The 21,273-nt window shown below is 45.5% G+C and overlaps 1 long non-coding RNA gene across 1 annotated transcript in view; it reads right to left on the bottom strand.

Moving 5' to 3' along the window:
* Positions 1 to 21,273, bottom strand: part of LOC134980435 (uncharacterized) — a 168,339-nt gene that overhangs the window by 970 nt on the left and 146,096 nt on the right. The window lies entirely within an intron of this gene.

Genomic DNA, 21,273 nt, shown 5'->3' with positions numbered 1-21,273 from the left:
CTTCTAAAACTGCCCCTGTTGTGACAAAATGGGGTGAAACAGATATAGAATAGGAGGAAATTAGAATAGGCGGTTTAATTTGAATTAAAAAATTCAAAGGTTTTTTTGTGTCTTGTGCTGCCGTAAGTCCAGTGGTGCTGTCTTGTGCTGCATCAGTACAGTGGTGGTGTCTTGTGCTGCATCAGTACAGTGGTGGTGTCCTGTGTTGCCATATGTCCAGTGGTGCTGTCTTGTGCTGCATCAGTCCAGTGGTGCTGTCTTGTGCTGCATCAGTCCAGTGGTGGTGTCTTGTGCTGCCGTAAGTCCAGTGGTGGTGTCCTGTGCTGTATATTATTTACTCCAAATAAAAAGGGTTATATACATTACTTATATTATTATCCAAATCATTTTAACAGGGTTTGCCCTGTGTGGTGTAGGGGTACGCTCGCCTGTGCTGCATATTTGGATAATAATAACCCTTTTATTTGGAGCTATTATAATAATAATAGCTCCAAATAAAAGGGTTATTATCCAAATTAATTTTACAGGCTTTGCTGTGTGTGTGTGTGTGTGTGTGTGTGTGTGTGTGTGTGTGTGGTTTAGGGGTACGCTCTCCTGTGCCACCAATATTGTGCGTGTATTACATCTGGCCAAATTCCAGCACGTCCCATGTTGTTTGTGCCGCACACTTGTGTCGCTTAGCTTAGTCATACAGCTACCTCATTGCACCTCTTTTTCTTATTGCATCATGTGCTGTTTGGGGCCTAGTTTTTAAATCGGACATCCTGTCTGACACTGCAGTGCCACTCCTAGATGGGCCAGGTGTTCGCTTGGCTTATTCATACAGCCACCTCGGTGCAACCTTTTGGCCTTAAAACAATATTGTGAGGTGCAAGGTGTTCAGAATAGACTGGAAATGAGTGGAAATTAATGTTATTGAGGTTAATAGTACCGTAGGCTCAAAATTACCTCCAAATTATGTGATTTTAGCTGATTTTATGTTTTTTTTCAAAAATCATCCAGATCCAAAAACAAAACACGAAAGGGTGGTTTTGGCAAAACCAATCCAGATCCAAAACACGAGCATGGAACCAGAACCAAAACACAAAAAGTGCCCGCCGCACATCTCTACATACTATACAATTGTACAGAGCAGCTGATTGGTTGCCATGGGCATCTTCTCCACAGGCTCACTTCTCCACTCTTTTCACTGCTTCATGAATAGACCCCTAAATGACAGCTGGAAGCAGTCAAGTGTGCGGTTATACAGATAACTGTGAGATTGCTGGGAAATAATGCACGGTCATGTGATCTAACAGTGCTGAAACTAGACATTTTGGTGACCTGTTCCAGAAAGATAATCAGTGCCCCACCCATATTTAAAACAGGAATATCGCACACAAAAATAAGATTTTAAACCTACCGGTAAATCTTTTTCTCCTAGTCTGTAGAGGATGCTGGGAACTCCGTAAGGACCATGGGGTATAGACGGGCTCCGCAGGAGACATGGGCACTATAAAGAACTTTTAGTATGGATGTGCACTGGCTCCTCCCTCTATGCCCCTCCTCCAGATCTCAGTTAGAGAACTGTGCCCAGAGGAGATGGACAATACGAGGAAAGGATTTTGTTAATCTAAGGGCAAGATTCATACCAGCCCACACCAATCATACCATATAACCTGGAATATACGCAACCAGTTAACAGTATGAACAATAAACAGTATCAGTCAAAGACCGATTCCAACTGAAACATAACCCTTATGTAAGCAACAAATATAAACAAGTCCTGCAGATTTAGACCGCACTGGGACGGGCGCCCAGCATCCTCTACGGACTAGGAGAAAATGATTTACCGGTAGGTTTAAAATCTTATTTTCTCTTACGTCCTAGAGGATGCTGGGGACTCCGTAAGGACCATGGGGTTTATACCAAAGCTCCCAATCGGGCGGGAGAGTGCGGATGACTCTGCAGCACCGACTGAGCAAATGCGAGGTCCTCATCAGCCAGGGTATCAAACTTGTAGAATTTTGCAAAAGTGTTTGAACCCGACCAAGTAGCTGCTCGGCAAAGCTGTAATGCCGAGACGCCTCGGGCAGCCGCCCAAGAAGAGCCCACCTTCCTAGTGGAATGGGCCTTTACTGAATTCGGTAACGGCAATCCTGCCGTAGAATGAGCCTGCTGAATCGTGTTACAGATCCAGCGAGCAATAGTCTGCTTAAAAGCAGGAGCGCCAACCTTGTTGGCTGCATACAGGACAAACAGAGCCTCTGTTTTCCTAACCCTAGCCGTCCTGGCTACATAAATCTTTAAGGCCCTGACCACATCCAGGGACTTGGAGCCCTCCCAGTCCCCCGTAGCCACAGGCACCACAATAGGATGGTTCATATGAAATTAAGAAACCACTTTAGGTAAAAATTGAGGACGAGTCCTCAACTCAGCTCTATCCACATGGAAAATCAAATAGGGGCTCTTGTGGGACAAGGCCGCCAATTCGGACACCCGCCTTGCCGATGCCAAGGCCAATAACATGACCACCTTCCACGTGAGAAATTTTAATTCAACCATTTGAAGAGGCCCAAACCAGTGAGATTTCAGGAAACTTAACACCACGTTAAGGTCCCACGGTGCCACTGGGAGCACAAAGGGGGGCTGGATGTGCAGCACTCCCTTCACAAAAGTCTGGACTTCTGGGAGAGAAGCCAATTCCCTCTGAAAGAATATAGATAGGGCCAAAATCTGTACCTTAATGGAGCCTAACTTCAGGCCCATATCCACTCCTGTCTGTAGAAAGTGGAGAAACCGGCCCAGATGGAAATCTTCCGTAGGAGCATTCTTGGCTTCACACCAAGATACATACTTCCTCCAGATACGGTGATAATGCTTCGCCGTCACCTCCTTTCTAGCCTTTATCAGAGTAGGGATGACTTCCTCCGGAAAATACCTTTCCCAGCTAGGATTCGGTGTTCAACCGCCATGCCGTCAAACATAACCGCGGTAAGTCTTGGAACACGCAGGGCCCCTGCTGCAACAGGTCCTCCCTGAGAGGAAGAGGCCACGGATCTTCTGTGAGCATTTCCTGAAGATCTGAGTACCAGGCCCTTCGAGGCCAATCTGGAACAAAGAGTATTGTCTGTACTCTTTTTCGTCATATGATCCTCAAAATTTTTGTGATGAGAGGAAGAGGAGGAAACACATAGACCGACTGAGACACCCATGGTGTCACCAGGGCGTCTACTGCTACTGCCTAAGGGTCCTGTGACCTGGCACAATACCTCCGAAGCTTCTTATTGAGGCGTGACGCCATCATGTCTATTTGAGGAATTCCCCAGAGACTTGTTATCTCTGCAAAAACTTCTTGATGAAGTCCCCACTCTCCTGGATGGAGATCATGTCTGCTGATGAAGTCTGCTTCCCAGTTGTCCAATCCCGGAATGAAGACAGCTGACAGAGCGTTTACGTGATTTTCCGCCCAGCGAACAATCCGGGTGGCTTCCGCCATCGCGACTCTGCTCCTTGTCCCGCCTTGGCGGTTTACATGAGCCACTGCTGTGACGTTGTCCGATTGAATCAGAACCGGTAGGTCGCGAAGAAGATTCTCCGCTTGTCGTAGGCCGTTGTATATGGCCCTCAATTCCAGTATGTTGATGTGTAGACAAGCCTCCTGGCTTGACCATAGTCCCTGAAAATTTATTCCTTGTGTGACTGCTCCCCATCCTCGGAGGCTCGCGTCCGTGGTCACCAGAACCCAGTCCTGAATGCCGAACCTGCGACCCTCTAGAAGGTGAGCACTCTGCAGCCACCATAGGAGAGACACCCTGGCCCTGGGGGACAGTGTTATTTTCTGATGTATTTGTAGATGGGACCCGGACCACTTGTCCAGAAGGTCCCACTGAAAAGTCCTCGCATGAAACCTGCCGAAGGGGATGGCCTAGTAGGCTACCACCATTTTTCCCAGAACTCAAGTGCATTGATGAACTGACACTCTTTTTGGTTTTAGCAGGTCTCTGACCATGTTCTGGAGGTCCTGGGCTTTTTCCGATGGGAGAAAAAACCTTCTTTTGTTCCGTGTCCAGAATCATGCCTAGGAATGATAGTCGAGATGTTGGAACCAATTGTGACTTTGGCAGATTGAGAATCCAACCGTGCTGTTGGAGCACTCTCAGGGAGAGCGACACGCTCTTCAGCAAATGATCTCTCAATCTCGCCTCTATCAGGAGATCGTCCAAGTATGGGATAATTGTGACTCCTTGTTTGCGCAGGAGCACCATCATTTCCGCCATCACCTTGGTAAAAATCCTCGAGGCCATGGAAAGCCCAAACGGCAACGTCTGAAACTGGTAATGACAGTCCTGTACAGCGAATCTCAGGTACTCCTGATGAGAGGGATATATGGGGACACGAAGGTAAGCATCCTTTATGTCTAGTGACACCATAAAATCCCCCCCTTCCAGGCTGGATATTACAGCTCGGAGCGATTCCATCTTGAATTTGAACTTTTTCAAGTACAGGTTTAGGAATTTTAGATTTAAAATGGGTCTGACCGAACCATCCGGCTTCGGGACCACAAACAGGGTTGAATAATACCCTTTTCCCTGTTGGACCAGGGGAACCTTGACAACCACTTGCTGTTGACACAGCTTTTGAATTGCAGCTAACACTACTTCCCTCTCTGGGGGTGAAGCTGGTAAGGCCGACTTGAAAAATCGGCGAGGGGGCACCACTTCGAATTCCAGCTTGTAGCCTTGGGAAACAATTTCCATCGCCCAAGGATCCACGTCTGAAAGACCCCAGATCTGGCTGAAAAGTCGAAGGCGTGCCCCCACTGGTGCGGACTCCCTTAGGGGAGCCCCAGCGTCATGCGGTGGATTTTGTAGAAGCCGGGGAGGACTTCTGCGCCTGGGAACTAGCCGAAGCAGGTGTTCTTTTTCCTCTACCCTTACCTCTGGCAAGGAAGGAGGAACCCCGACCTCTTCTGGACTTATGCGACCGAAAGGACTGCATCTGATACTGTGGAGTTTTCTTCTGCTGTTGGGGAACAAAAGGTAAATTTACCCGCGGTAGCTGTGGAAACCAGGTCCGCGAGCCCCTCCCCAAACAACACTTCACCCTTGTAAGGTAAAACCTCCATATGCTTTTTTGAGTCCGTATCACCCGTCCATTGGCGGGTCCATAGAGCTCGTCTCGCAGAAATAGCCATGGCATTGGCTCTGGAACCCAGCAGTCCAACGTCTCTTTGAGCGTCCCTCAAATATAAGACTGCGTCCTTAATATGGGCTAAAGTTAATAAAATGGTATCCCTGTCTAGGGTATCAAGGTCAGCTGACAAGGTATCTGTCCATGCTGCCACTGCGCTACATACCCATGCCAACGCTATTGCCGGTCTGAGCAAAGCACCTGTTTGCGCATAGACTTTAAAGTAAAGTAGTCTCCTGCCTGCAGTCAGCAGGATCCTTGAGGGCTGCCGTGCCCGGAGACGGTAGCGCCACCTTCTTGGACAGGCGTGTTAAAGCCTTGTCCACCCTGTGAGAGGATTCTCAACGTACCCTGTCCTGTGTAGGGAAAGGATACGCCATAAGAACCCTTTTGGCAATCTGCAGTTTCTTATTTGGAGTTTCCCAAGCTTTTTCAAATAACTTGTTAAGCTCATGAGACGGGGGAAAGGTTACCTCAGGTTTCTTTTCCTTAAACATGTGTACCCTCGTGTCGTGGACAGAGGGGTCATCAGTGATATGCAAAATATCTTTTATTGCAATAATCATACACTGAATACTTTTTGCTACCCTTGGGTGTAATCTTGCATCATCGTAGTCGACACTGGAGTCAGACTCTGTGTCGGTACCCGTATCTACTATTTGGGATAAGGGACGTTTTTGAGACCCAGAAGGGCCCTGTGACTCAGTCCAATCCGTGGATTGACTCCCTGTTTTCTCCCTGGACACTGCTTTGTCCAGTCTCTTATGTAATGAGGCCACACTTGCATTTAACATATGCCACATGTCCATCCACTCATGAGTCGGCGTCATCTGCTCCACCTCCTCCTTGGACGAGCCTTCCACTTCAGACATGCCGACACGCACGTACCGACACACCCCACACACACAGGGATATAACTATAAGGGGACAAGTCCCCAACAAGGCCCTTTGGAGAGACAGAGAGAGAGAGTATGCCAGCACACACCCAGCGCCAACTGACATTGGAATAAAACCAGACAGCGCTTCTATATATATATATATATATATATATATATATATATATCTCAATGTTATACACTCACAGCGCCAATAATTGTGCCCCCCCCCCCCTCTTTTCCAGCCCTCTGTCACCGAGTTCAGCAGGGGAGAGTCCAGGGAGCCAGCTTCTCTGCAGCTTCTGTGGAGAAAATGGCGCTGTTAGTGCTGAGGGATCAAGCTCCGCCCCCACCAGCGGCGGGCTTCGGTCCCGCTTCAATATTCAAAAAATGGCGGGGGATCTCTGTATTTACTGCCTCCGCAGCCTAATATGCCCATAAATGCCAGTACAGAGGTTTATTGCTGCCCAGGGCGCCCCCCCTGCGCCCATCAGTGCATGTTCTGTGTGTGTAATGTGTGGGAGCAATGGCTTACCTCAGTGAAGATCTGAAGTCTTCTGCCGCCTTGAAGTCTTCTTGTCTTCTTATACTCACCCGGCTTCTATCTTCCGGCTCTGCGAGGAGGACGGCGGCGCGGCTCCGGGACGAACGGCAGGGTGAGACCTGCGTTCCGACTCCCTCTGGAGCTAATGGTGTCCAGTAGCCTAAGAAGCAGAGCCTATCAGTTAAGTAGGTCTGCTTCTCTCTCCTCAGTCCCACGATGCAGGGAGCCTGTTGCCAGCAGTGCTCCCTGAACATAAAAAAACTAACAAAATTCTTTAATCAGAGAAACTCAGGAGAGCTCCCCTGTAATGCACCCTATCTCCTCTAGGCACAAAATCTAACTGAGGTCTGGAGGAGGGGCATAGAGGGAGGAGCCAGTGCACACCCATACTAAAAGTTCTTTATAGTGCCCATGTCTCCTGCGGAGCCCGTCTATACCCCATGGTCCTTACGGAGTCCCCAGCATCCTCTAGGACGTAAGAGAAATAAAGGATTGTAGGTAAGTGGCGTGGCCACAGATAAGTACCAGTTCACATTATACCACGCCGTAGTGTCCGTTATTCACATTACACCAGAGTAGCGCTCATCCACATCATTCTTCCGCTGCATTTTTCATCATCACCCACAGCTGCTGTGCATCATTATCATTCCTCCTCCTCATTAAAACTCCTTATTCCTCATCCTCAATCCTCATCATTCATACACATCATTCCTCCTCATTTTTCCTGAGGAACCATCAGTGAGGAACTCTCTTAAGAAGGCAGTCTAAGGTATAAAAGCCTGTCTGGGGCATTTTTCTGTTTGACCGAAGCCAGAAAAGCTGGGCAGTGAGTAAGGAGACATTCTCCGTTAGGGCCTGAATCTGAAAAAGGCTCAATCCTGGATTCTTCTTTCATCTTGAATGTTTGATATTCAAGATCCAGCTCTACATTTATAATGTATTTGCTATAGCTGTGATCTTCCATTCCATTGTCTTTTTTTGTAAGAGATTTCAGAGAGGGCAAAACAAATGTGGTACCCTAAGACCAGGGCTGCCATCAAAAATAATGGGGCCACTGACAAATTAGGCAGGGCCCTCCCACCACCCCACCACACACACTGCCCCATAGACAGACACACACACACACAGCCTCTTCTTCTGCTCCTCTGCATCCTCCAAAGCTTACCATTGAGAGGAGGCACGGGCAGCAGCAGTGTGGCTCAGGTACCGGGCCAGCTGCGCACCGGCAGGCAGCAACAGGGGGACAGGATTGCGGAAGTATTATGGCTTTGAGCCAATCGGAGCTCACGGACCAGTTGCCCCCGATTTAAGCCATATAATCTCCCAATAAAATACCACCATACCTAAACTATCGCTATAAGTTCTGAAAGGCAGACATAGTGTATATAGGCATCTTCGCTTGATGATCATGGCACCACACAAATTGCTGATTTGGCTTTATTTAGTGGGGAAAATAATCATATACATTTTTTTAATTGTAAATAAATAATGTATGATGCTGCAAAGAGGTCATTTAACGCAATATATGATGTTTTATTCACTTCTGTGCTAGATAGCTTTGTACAAAAAATAAATAAATAAATATATATATATATATATATATATATATATATAAACACACAAACTAACAATAAAAACATAGAAACAAACATCGGCAACAATGCTTAGCTGCCATTTATAGCTCTATGTCTATGTATATTTCTAGTGTTTGCCCTCACCCACAGAGCCCCCACCCACCCACACATACAGGTATAGAGGAGTTTTTGCTTTATATAGATACTGGATGATTTCCTTTCATACATTCAAATTGCTATTTTGATCAGTGTGTGTGGAACTATTTGTGTGTTAAGGGCCATATTCACGGCCCGATTTGGGGAGAGATGTGTGCTGAGCGTGCGGGGGGAGACGGGGGGGTGTGGGGGGGGGCACTAATTTCACCCTGAGGGTGAAATGAGCGACCTGCTAGATAGAGCCTGCATGCAGGCCAATCTAGCACCAGCAATAGCGATGCGCCGGGCTGCGCATCGCTATCGCTGTGGCGGGTACACACGGAGAGATCACTGCTTAAAATCTAAGCAATCTAGTCAGATTGCTTAGATTTTAAGCAGCGATCGCTCTGTGAGTACCCCCCTTTAGAGAATCATTACAGAGAGCTGTGACAACTGCCAGTGGTCCAAATGTATTAAGTCTTAACAAGAGATAAAGTGAAGATGGATAAAGAGTGATGAAGTACCAGCCAATCAGCTCCCAACTGCCATGTTACAGGCTGTGTTTGAAAAATTATAGTTAGGAGCTGATTGGCTGGAACTTGAACTCTCTTTATCCATCTCAACTTTATCTCTTGTTAAGGCTTAATACATTTGGGCCAATATTCTCTGAATCAAATTAGGTAAAATGCCTCAATTCAGCAGGTTAAAATGAATATATAACGGAAATACTCAGGTGGGTGAAGTTATGGCCTTGGACACTTATCTGGTAAGTGAGAACTTCCAGCCGATGTTCATCATTTAAGATTAACATGTAAAAAGAAAAGAACAGCAAACATAGTGTGTATCGTTCATGGATTAAAATGATGTCATTTGCAATATAGGGCAAGAAATTAGGGAATTTGCTTATTCCCAATAAAATATAATCTGTAGCTCAGACTTCACAACATAAAATACAGATTTAATGAACAATAACATAAAAACGGCTAGACAACACACGTACAAGATTTAAAATTATAAAAGCTTATCTGTCCATCATAGGAATAGGGAGGTCAGCAACAAACTATCCCAAGGACACAAGATAGCCAAAGATTATGCGTACAGGATAAAAAAGGTTCAAACGCTTATCTGTCCATCAAGGGGAGTTCAGCAGCAAACAGTCCCAACGCGTTTCGTCCGTCAAGGTGTGGACTTCTTCAAGGGGATCCGTTTGAACCTTTTTTATCCTGTACGCATAATCTTTGGCTATCTTGTGTCCTTGGGATAGTTTGTTGCTGACCTCCCTATTCCTATGATGGACAGATAAGCTTTTATAATTTTAAATCTTGTACGTGTGTTGTCTAGCCGTTTTTAGGTTATTGTTCATTAAATCTGTATTTTATGTTGTGAAGTCTGAGCTACAGATTATATTTTATTGGGAATAAGCAAGTTCCCTAATTTCTTGCCCTATATTGCAAATGACATCATTTTAATCCATGAACGATACACACTATGTTTGCTGTTCTTTTCTTTTTACATGTTAATCTTAAATGATGAACATCGGCTGGAAGTTCTCACTTACCAGATAAGTGTCCAAGGCCATAACTTCACCCACCTGAGTATTTCCGTTATAATTATTACACTCATTAGCGCTTATTTTCTCCACTACCTATGTTTATCTATGTGTACACCATACACTGATCTTGTATTATGAGCTGCTACTCTTAAAAGGGTTAAAGAGTGTTCTTTATAACTTCCGCTGCACATCTGTACTACAGCGCCTAGGTTTCTGCTTTTTTTAAATGAATATATATGCGAGTTTAACAATGCTGCACAATATACTAAATACTTGTCCAAGTGACACAGATTAAGATTAGGTGTCAGTGGCAATTGCAGGATTTGCATGGGGGAGGGGGGTTCCAGAACTGGGTGGAGCCAAGCACGGGGGTGGGGACTGAGGTGACCCAGTATATGCTAGGTCTATAAAAATGCCACCAGGAAGACAGCAGGCTGCAGAGGACACTAGACAGTCATTAATTATACTCGGCTCGCAAAATGCAGCAAAAATAAAATTATTATTATTTTTTTTTTTTTGGTGGAGGGGGGTTTCTGGGTGCTCGGAACCCCCCCTGCGTGCGCCACTGGGTGTAGGCCTGTGCCTCTGCTACAACATCCCAGTACTTCGCAAACCCCATTGTCCCATTTACATTTGTAATCCTTTTCTGACTGCCGCTTCCATTATTCATATGCTTTTCTTTCCGATTATTCATGAGCCAATCCGAGATCCTGACCTTAGTGTAACCAGCTCAATCAATCAGCTAACGTTGTAAATCACTATACAATCAGTGTCATAAATCACCTTCAATAACTAATTTCATTTCAGATTTAGAATGGTTTGGAAATCCCCACAGCTACAGCATATCTGCCCTGTAAGCAAACAACATAGCATTCCCCAGTCATTTTCCAGAGCACATAGCGGAGGCTAAGTTTGGTGCATTGAGATAAGCCATTCTTGGTCCAGACAGACTTGACGGGATGCCAGTCAAATGAGGGACAGAGAGCAGTTGCGCTGGACAAGTCACATTTGCCATTTGTGACCCAGAAATCTATCTCCGTTTTTCTCCTCTCTTCCTGCATTTTATCATATCAATCATGCTTCTGCAGAAGTGGGATTTGCTCAATAATATATTCCATTAACATTTAAGCGGAAAGAGGGTGAATTGACAAGTTGCGATAGCTCAGTTTTTATAGAAACCTCTGAAGATGACTCACCAGCTTTTCCCCATGAAGAGACTGGTTCTCATCTCTTGCCAGATTTTGCTACTGAAAATGCATTTGGTACGAGTGTGATTGCTTTATTTTTTTATACGTACATAAAATGACAAATGGAGTATATTGTAACAGCCGCCGATGTGGAAAAACGGCCAGCATTCGTTACTGTACTTATTGGCACATGTAACAGAATGTTGCAGAATGAGTCCTCCACGGTCGCAAGTCGCTGTATCGATTTTAATCAAGTTTAAGATAGAAGTAGCCAGATGTAATAGCTAGCAGGTTTGTCACTCACTGTAAATGCGCCAGAAAAAAAAGATAAGGTCTCTCTGGCCAGCAAAATAGCTGTAAATCCAGCTCTCACTGCGGTAAATCCAGCTCTCTCGCCTGGCACAGTATGAAAATGTAAATCCAGCACTAGCAGTTCAGAGTAGGCTGGTAACGGCAGAATCAGAGGGGGGGTCCATCAGGGTTCTGTGCTGTTCTCCCTATACACCTCTTCCCTGGGTGCGCTAATTAACTACTTAGGCCTTCAATACCACCTCTATGCTGATGACACACAACTCTACCTCTCCTCTCCTGATCTGTCCCCCTCTGTCCTCTCACGTTTCCAGCTGCCTCTCCACCATCTCCTCCTGGATGTCTAAGCGTTCTCTGAAGCTCCACATGGACAAAACTGAACTCATTATCTTTCCCCCAGCTGAGCAACAGAGATACCAATATCTCTATCACTGTTGACAACATCATCTCCCCCGTTCCCCAACTCCGCTGCTTGGGCGTCACTCTTGACTCCTCCCTCTCCTTTGCATCCCACATCAAAGCTCTGGCACAATCCTGTTGGTTCCAGCTACGCAACATTGCTTGCATCAGGCCATTTCTCTCCCAGAGTGCAACTAAACTTATCATCCACTCACTGGTCACCTTACGACTCGACTACTGCAATGTTCTCCTCACTTGCTCCCATCTTGCTCCCCTCCAATCTGTCCTCAACTCCGCAGCTAGGCTTATCTTCCTCTCCTGTCGCTCCACTTCTGCCACTCCCCTTCGACAAAATCTGCACTGGCTCCCATTCCCCTACAGAATCCTCTTCAAACTCCTAACCCTCACATAAAAGACCATCTCTAATTCCACTGCTTCCTACATCTCCAACCTTCTCTCCCTTCATACTCCCTCCCGCCCACTACAGTTGGCCAATGACCGTCGCCTCTCTTCTGCCCTGGTCACTGCTTCCCGCACTCAAGTTCAAGATTTTGCCCGTGCTGCACCCTTTCAGTGAAACGCGCTCTCCCGCTCCATTAGACTCTCCACGACCTTGCAAAGCATCAAACAAGCACTAAAAACTCACCCATTCATCAAAGCGCACCCTTCCGATGCATAACCTATTCCTGATGCAGCTACTCCACCCCCCTGCCTCATGCCTTGACCAGCTCTGCTCTACTTACATACTGCCATCAGGCTACCTCCAGCTTGCTTGCACCTTATGTCAAGCAAGCGAAATTGTTAGCTCTTCAGAGCAGAGCCCTCTCTCCTCTTGTTGTCAAAGCCCTCTTCTCGACACATTTCACTCGCAGCTCTCTCCTACTCAGCGACCATCTTTACCCGCTTTTTCCCTGCTGGTAAAGGTTCATCTCCATCTATGGCCACCAGCCCCAAGTAGTACGATGGTCACTCCCTCGCTACTTACACCTTAGCTGTATTATGTATGAGAATTGTGGTGCTCTCTGTTACCTGTACTCTATTTCTGTTATTTATTTACTGTAATGCTACGTTTTGTCTCCCTCTACTGTCCTTTGTACGGCACTGCAAAACACTTGTGGCGCCTTATAAATAAAATGTAATAATAATAATAATAATAGTAATAATAATAAAACCAGCCCCCCGCTGATAACACTAAGGGGCAGGGATATTTGTATGTCTGAATGAAAACTACCTGGGACGAAGTCTGGGATCCCGGTCCTGCTCTTTACCAGGGTTGGGCTGAGACCCGGGAATTTGCCGGCTTGCTAGACCAGGCAATTTCCCAGGTCGCAAGTCTGAAAGGGGTATAGATAGTCTCACAATAATTTGCATCAAAACCCACAGAGCTTGTGGACAGTCTGCTTCCTAAATTTATTTTAATGGCCCCACCTGCACTGCAACATGGTTTTATCAAAGTGCACAGTTACTTTGCTCTCGGCTCAGAATCAGCCCCAATTTGTGCCCATGAAAATTCGATTAGTAAAAGTTAAGTTACATATGTTGCAGAAAGCTTAACCACTTGCCTGGCATGGTAGCATCAGATGTGACCATGCCTGCAAGTGCTTTATCTGACCTGGTCGCACAGACTGGTGGCGTAACTACAGGGGCATTACTACTTGGGGGCTAAACTACAGGGAGGCCAAACTACTGGGGGCATAACTACAGGGGCCAAACTACTGGGGGATAACTACAGGGGCCAAACTACTGGGGGCATTACTACTGGGGGCTAAACTACAAGGGGGGCATAACTACAGGGGCTAAACTACAATGGGGCAAACTGCAGGGGGGCATTACTACTGGTGGCTAAACTACAAGCAGGCAAACTACTGGGGGCATTACTACTGGGAGGCTAAACTAAAGGGGGGGGGGGAACTACTGGGGTCATAACTGCACCACTGGGGGCATAACTACTAGGGTGCTAAATGACTGGGGGTATTACTACAGGCAACATTACTACTGGGGGCAATACGGGCATTGCATAAGGGGCACCACTATTATGGGGTCTATATAAGGGGCACTACCAGTACAATGGACATAATGAGTGCTACAACTGTGGGCATTGTATAAGAAGCGCTACTGTGGTGGGCATTATGTGTATTACGGGGTGCTACTACTGTGGGCATTATTACGCTGCCCCCTGCCCCTCACACACTGCCCCCTGTACCCAGCACCTCACACACTGCCCCCTGCACCTTGACCCTCACACGCTGCCCCCTGCACCGAAGCCGCACGCAAATGTACTTGCCCCTTCCATGGTGCCCCCCCTATCATTTTCTTCTGGATCCGCCCCTGGCCGCTGGGTAGTGTAAATTAACCCCCCCTGTGTACCTGGAGGCTGTCCTGGCTTTCAAAATGAAAGCTGAGACGGTTGCAATCTTTCCGATGGTCGCTATTCCCAATTGATGTTTCGATGATTGAAAAAATATTTATTTAAAAACAAACTATATATATATATATATATATATATATATTTATTTTTTAATCTAAAATCATTTTGGATAGGATTAAATTCATGTTCTTCACCTAATTCACTCATAAAAAAAAAAAAACAACAATATTGGAGCAGTTTTTGGGGAAAAAAATAATCAGTTAAATTACATTATGGCATTAAATGGGACACATTTTTCATCAATACAATATGTGACGTATCCGGTCTTTAGTTCAACAACACTTAGGTCGACACTCATTAGGTTGACCACTAATGGTCGACACGGTCGTTAGGTCGACATGGTCACTAGGTCGACATGAGTTTTTCACATTTTGTTTGTGAACTTTTTCATACTTTACGATCCACATGGACTACGATTGGGAACAGTAACCTTGCCCGAAGCATGGCGAGCCAATGCGAGGGGACGCGGTGCACTAATTGGGGTTCCCGGTCACTTTACAGAGAAAATGACACCAATTTGAAAAAAATAAAAACTCATGTCGCACTTATCCATGTCGACCTAATGACTGTGTTGACCTAATTCATGTGTCGACCTAGTCACTGTAGACCTAGTTACTGCTGACCCAGCAAACCACACCCATGAGACACCAGAGTGCCCCAATATGTGGCTGCAATGCAAAAACCCCAGGAAAACACAACCAAACATCTTATACCCCTTTTCCACTAGCTCAAAAAACACGGGTAAATTCCCGGGGGTGCATTTATCCGTGTTTTTTGCTAGTGGAAAGGAAACCGCTCCCTCTGCAAAAACCCGGATCAAGTGATCCGGGAATCCTACCCGGGTAGCTTACTGGTTGAACACGAGTTCAACCCGGTAAGCTGTGCAGTGTAAACGGAAGCCGTTTCGCTCTCGTTCACAGTGTATGGAAGGGCGGCGCTGGGAGATCATGTGATCTCCCAGCGCCGCCCCTGCTGCGTCACCAGCGGCGTCACCAACCCAGCAATATGCCGGGTTGGTGAGTGCAGTGGGAAAGGGGGCTCTGATGCAGGCCGCAGCCGAGTAGCACCCGTGTCAGATTCCCGGCCGCGACCTGCATCACATAGTGTAAAAGGGGTATAAGTTAGAGAAACTGTACATACCGTTCCCCTCTGGTTATATTAAACCCCTGATAAATCGGAGAAGCAAACTTTTGTTTCACAGTTGTGTTTCGGACGTATATTCAGCATATGATGGTCAGGTCATTGAATTTGTAAGGTCTGGGATATCTGCATTTCAGATAAATTGTTGACGCACAGAATTTTATCCACCTTGCAGTACAATATAGACACTGCACAGTGGCCTGGTGTAATATTAGCTGGTTAGTAGAGCTCCCAAACTCCCCCACTTAATGTTCCTCACTTTTGTAAGAATGATTCATTACGGTGGGTCCCAGAGCAGCTATATCAGCTTTTGCCTGGAACGGCTGGCAGAACTCTATTTCCCTTACTGAAACTTGGCTGTCAGTGTTCAGTAGGAAAATTAAACATTATCAGTAAGTGATTGTACATTCTGATAGCTGATCCAGAACCAGACTGGTGGAATTGTTTGCAGCAGAGGCAGGTAGGAAGACAAACACGCACACCTCTGCATCCCTTACTCGCTACAACATAATGCTAAACTTATTACACTTGGCACAACACATTATGGGGCAGATGTATTAAGCCTGGAGAAGTTACAAAACAGTGATAAAGCAGTGATAAGTGCAAGTTGATAACGCACCAGTCAATCAGCTCCAATATGTAAATTTACAGTTAGGAGCTGATTGGTTGGGGGTCTATTCATGAAGCAGTGAAAACTGAGGAGAAGTGAGCCAGTGGAGAAGAACCAATCAGCATTGAAGTAACATTTAAAATTTGCATACTATAAAATTATACAGAGCAGCTGATTGGTTGCCATGGGCAACTTCTCCACTGGCTCACTTCTCCACTCTTTTTAGTGCTTCATGAATAGACTCCCTGGTGCGTTATCACCTTGCAATTATCACTGCTTTATCACTTCTCCAGGCTTAATACATCTGCTGTGATACTGGCTCAGTGCATTATATTTGCCACTAAATACTGCTGAACATATACTTTGCCGGTGTATGATTTAGCTTTGTATGCTTGCCATTACATACCTCCCCAACTGTCCCGATTTTGGTGGGACAGTCCCGTTTTTCACTGTCTGCCCCGCTGTCCACACACTTTGGATAACTGCTGGTCCCGAAATGTGTTTTTATTGGTGCATTTGAGCTATTTACACAAGTGCTAGGCAAATATAAATGTTGCATCTTATGTCTCTACGCAGTACAGATGTGCCTAAGGGCCACATTCTGAGTCTTATGGGCGTGTCACTGAAGTGCTTGCATACACAGACGCTCAACTGTTCACTTTGGAGGCCATACTCAGATGGAAAATGTGCACCTGCCATGGCGCTGGCACAACTTTCCATGGTGCAACCAATAGCGGCGTCAAAAGATGCACCAGTCAGTGTTACAGCACATTAATACACCTGGATGTACACCAGGGAAGGTCTCTCTAGTGCCATTTGCATAACATCGCAGACCGGCAAAAGCCAAAAGACGCAGTCATGGCCATCTCTGGATTAGGCCCTTAGTGGGGATCAGTATGAAATACCTACAATCAAAATCCCAACGGTCAAAATCCCGACAAGGTCAAAATCCTCACGTGGACAAAATACCGACATCTAAAATACAGACAAGGTCAAAATACAGACATTTAAAATGTCGACAGGTCAAAAAGCCAACACGAGTTTTTCAATGTTTTTATTGGTGTGTATGTCGGCATAGGTTGACATGGACACCATATAAGTGTACCGCGTCCGCTCGCCATGCTTCGGGCACAGTGCCTCGCTGCGCTCGGCACACTATTATATTTCCCCTTCAGATCCACTGGGATGGTAAAGTACGAACAACTCAGTTTCAATTAAAAAAAAATCATGAAAAACTCATGTCGACTTTTTGACCTGTCGACATTATAAATGTCGGTATTTTGACCTTGTCGGTATTTTAAATGTCGGTATTTTGACCTTGTCGGTATTTTAAATGTCGGTATTTTGACCATGTCGGGATTTTGACCGTCTGTCAATTGCTGTCGGGATTTTCACCATCGGGATTTTGATTGTCTGTAAATTGACTGCATCCCCTAAGTGTAATGCAGCTTTAAATACAGCTACACATCTAACTTGTGTCAACTTTGCAAATCTACATGCACATGTAAATCACCCACGCTGGGCAGCCTTGTCCTGTGCTGAGCGCCCCCCAGCACGTGATTAGATGGATGCATAACTCTGCTGTGGAAATTTGCAAATCTACATGCACCTGTAAATCACGCTCATTGATGGAAACATTCAGCAATTTTGCAGGGATAATTACAGGTATTAAAGATTCGTACATGAAAACTTTTGTCTTTCAAAGCCCATTTTTCAATACTGATGAACAGCACAAAAAAATAATGCTCTTATATTAACTTTGATAAATTGTGGGTTTCTGGAATTTTTAAGTAACTTTTCCCATTTGAAATACTCGCCCTCAGTAAATATTATTCAATTAACTTTTCATGATGGCCGTTTAGCACTCCAAAGTTGGCCGAGACAGAGTCACAAGAAAAACTTGGGTACATCGAGTCATTTTAACTTGCTGGCAATAGAATTTTTGCTCACGTACCACTGAATCCTCTTCTTTGAAGCAGACTGGGGAACATTGGACCATGAGACTGAAGGTTGGGGATGGAGTTGGCACTTAAACTACACTATAGCTTTGAAACTAAGCTCCTCCCCCATGCAACCCAATGATGCCAGTACTTCTTTAAAAGAGTCAAGAAAGAAATAGCAGTAACCCAGTGAAACTGATAAAAGGAAAAAATGGTCAAGAAGCAACATCTTGAACAACTGAGCGTGAAGGAGGGAACACAGTGATCACCAGCCTGCTTGAGAGAAGAGGATTCAGTGGTAAGTGACTGAAAATCCTATTTACTCTTGCAGCAAGGCTGGGGAACACTGGACCATTGGACCTTCAACAGCTGCCTCCAAGGGAGGGAACGCTCAGGTTGCCTGACCAGAGAACTGTACGCCCAAAGTGTGCATTTCCGGAGACAAATCATGAAAAACAGCAAACGTCTGGACAGAGGACCAGGAGGCTGCCTTGCAGGCCTCTTCCTCCAAAGCCCCTATCACGCTGCCCAGGAGGGTCACCACACCCAGTGGATCCCACTTTCGAAGTGACTGTTGGAGACCTCAAAAACCAATGCCGAGGCATTGTCCGACTGAATACGAACTGGCTGTCTGGCCAGGATGGATTGGGCTTCCAAGAGACCTTGAGCATATTGAGCGGCAGAGCCATCTTCGACGGTGATGTAATGTAACAGCACCCCATCCTAGGAGATTCCGGTCCGTGGTCCCAATGACCCAGTTCAGGAGTACCAAGGATCATTTTTAAGAGATTATCATAAACCAGCCACTGATGGAGAGATTGATGAGTGCTGTGTGACAGAACAAGAAACTGAGACAAGAGGGATGCAGAGTATCTTCTCCAAATCTGGAGAATTACCCACTAGAATTCCTGCAAATGGAACCTGGCTTACTGAATAAGGACACCATCATACCGTACAGCTTCATGCACAGCAAGACTGACAGACAAAGCACCGACAATACCGTCGTGATCAAGTTCTGCAGGGTTCAGGCTTTGGAACCTGACAAATAAACTCGATCCCTACCCAAGTAGCTTCACACAGCTCCCCCAGCTGCTGCATTCACACTCACCCTAAATACAAACCCCCCATAAAATTACAAACAAAGACAAAATAAACTAGATAGAGCCCTCTAAAACACATCCCCTCTCTCTGTTAGGAACCTAAAGAACACTGGCATCATGGGTTTGTAGGAGGGAAGAGCTCAGTTTTAAAGTTCCTGTGTACTTTAAGTGCCAACTCTAGCCCCAATTTACAATCCCTTGGTCCAGTGTTCCCCATGGTGCAGAGTTCTCTATCCTTGCTGCAATGCAGGTAAATACATACCCTGATGTGAGCTTATAAACACAGCTGCCAGGCTGTTAACCAACCAGCCCCGTTCTAGCCACATAACACCCATCCTCTACTCCCTTCACTGGCTGCCTGTAAAATGGTGAATCATCTTCAAGATTGGCTTACTGAGATTCAAAGCATTACATGACCAGGGCCCAAGGTACCTGAAACAGCTTCTGACCCCATACTGTCCCACTCGATTACTGCGATCTGTAGATGAAGGACTTTTAGCAGTACCTATAATCTACCGTAATTCATCTGGGGGTCGATCTTTTAGTCATGCGGTTCCGACTCTATGGAACTCCCTTCCCCGCACAGTGAGAGAGGCCCCAACTATAGAATCCTTCAAAAGTAGACTCAAGACTTTCCTGTTTACTCAAGCATTTCCATAATGTCCCTTTAGTATCTCCATGCTTCTGTATTTTATGAAAATGTACTTCATTATTTTCTGTACTATATTATGCTATGTATCTGTTAAGCGCCTTGAGTCCTATTGGAGAAAGAGCGCTATATAAATAAAATTATTATTATTATTATTATTATTATATATGCTTCAAATCAGAAAGCTCTGGACTTATAACTTTTGGATTTGGATTCTCTGTTTTGAACAAATTTGTTAAGGCCCACAATGCACAATAGCTAGCTATAGAACTATCATTGGCTGTGCTCCACATTGAAAAACATACAGTGTTTGCTTATACAGAAAAAAGCTAGAATGCAAAATTCTATTTGGACTTTAATTTTACTGTCTTGCATCACCTAAAAACTTTCCAAAATTAAAAGGGCATCAATTTATCATTACACCCATCAGCCAATAAAACCACCTGCCTAATATTGTGTACATCCCCTTCATGCTGCAAAAACAGCTCTGACTAGTCGAGGCATGAGTTCCACAAGACCGCTGAAGGTGTCCTGTGGTATCTGGCAACACGATGTTGGCAGAACATCCTTTAAGTCCTGTATGTAGTGTGGCGGGACCTCCATGACTCAGAACAGGGTTTTTTTCAGCACATCCTATAGATGCTCAATCAGACTGAGATCTGGGGAATTTGGAGGCCAAGTCAACACCTTGACCTCTGTTCCGCAAATCATTCCTTAACAAATTCTGCAGTGTGGCAGGGTGCTTTAGCCATCTGAAAGAAGCCCCTATAATCAGGGAATACTGTTGCCACAAAGGGGTGTACTTGGTCTTCAACAATGTTTAAGTGGGTGGTATGGGTCAAAGTAACATCCACATGAATGCGAGGACCCAAGCATTAGAAGTAGAACATCGGCCAGAGCATCACACTGCCTCAGCAGGCTTGCTTTCTTCCAATTGTACATCTTGGTGTCATCTCCTACCAGGTATATGACACACATACATCCAGCCATGTTGTAGGAAAAAAATGTGATTCATCAGACCAGGCCACCCTCTTTCATTGCTCCATGGTCTAATTCTGATGCTCATATGCCCACTGTAGGTGCTTTCAGCAATGGATATGGGACACCATGGGCATCCTGACCGCTCTGCAGCTACCTGCAATACACTTTGGGGGTAATTCCAAGTTGATCGCAGCAGGAATTTTTTTAGCAGTTGGGCAAAACCATGTGACCTGCAGTGGAGGCAGATATAACATGTGCAGAGAGAGTTAGATTTGGGTGTGGTGTGTTCAATCTGCAATCTAATTTGCAGTGTAAAAATAAAGCAGCCAGTATTTACCCTGCACAGAAACAAAATAACCCACCCAAATCTAACTCTTTCTGCACATATTATATCTGCTTCCCCTGCAGTGCACATGGTTTTGCCCAATTGCTAAACAAATTCCTGCTGCGATCAACTTGGAATTACCCCCTTTGTTTGGATATCTTTCTATCACAGACAGCATTAACTTTTCAACAATTTGTGCTACAGTAGCTCTTCTGTGGGATCGGACCACACTGGCCAGCCTTCGCCTCCACACACATAATGAGCCTTGAGTGTCCTTTTCCCTGTCGCTTGTTCTCAGATTGTACTTCCTTGGACCACTTTTGGTAGGTACTCACCACTGCATACCAGGAACA

The sequence above is a fragment of the Pseudophryne corroboree genome, chromosome 12 (assembly GCF_028390025.1).
Source record: "Pseudophryne corroboree isolate aPseCor3 chromosome 12, aPseCor3.hap2, whole genome shotgun sequence".
NCBI classification, from domain to species: domain Eukaryota; kingdom Metazoa; phylum Chordata; class Amphibia; order Anura; family Myobatrachidae; genus Pseudophryne; species Pseudophryne corroboree.
This window is presented reverse-complemented; position numbering and strand designations above follow the sequence as displayed.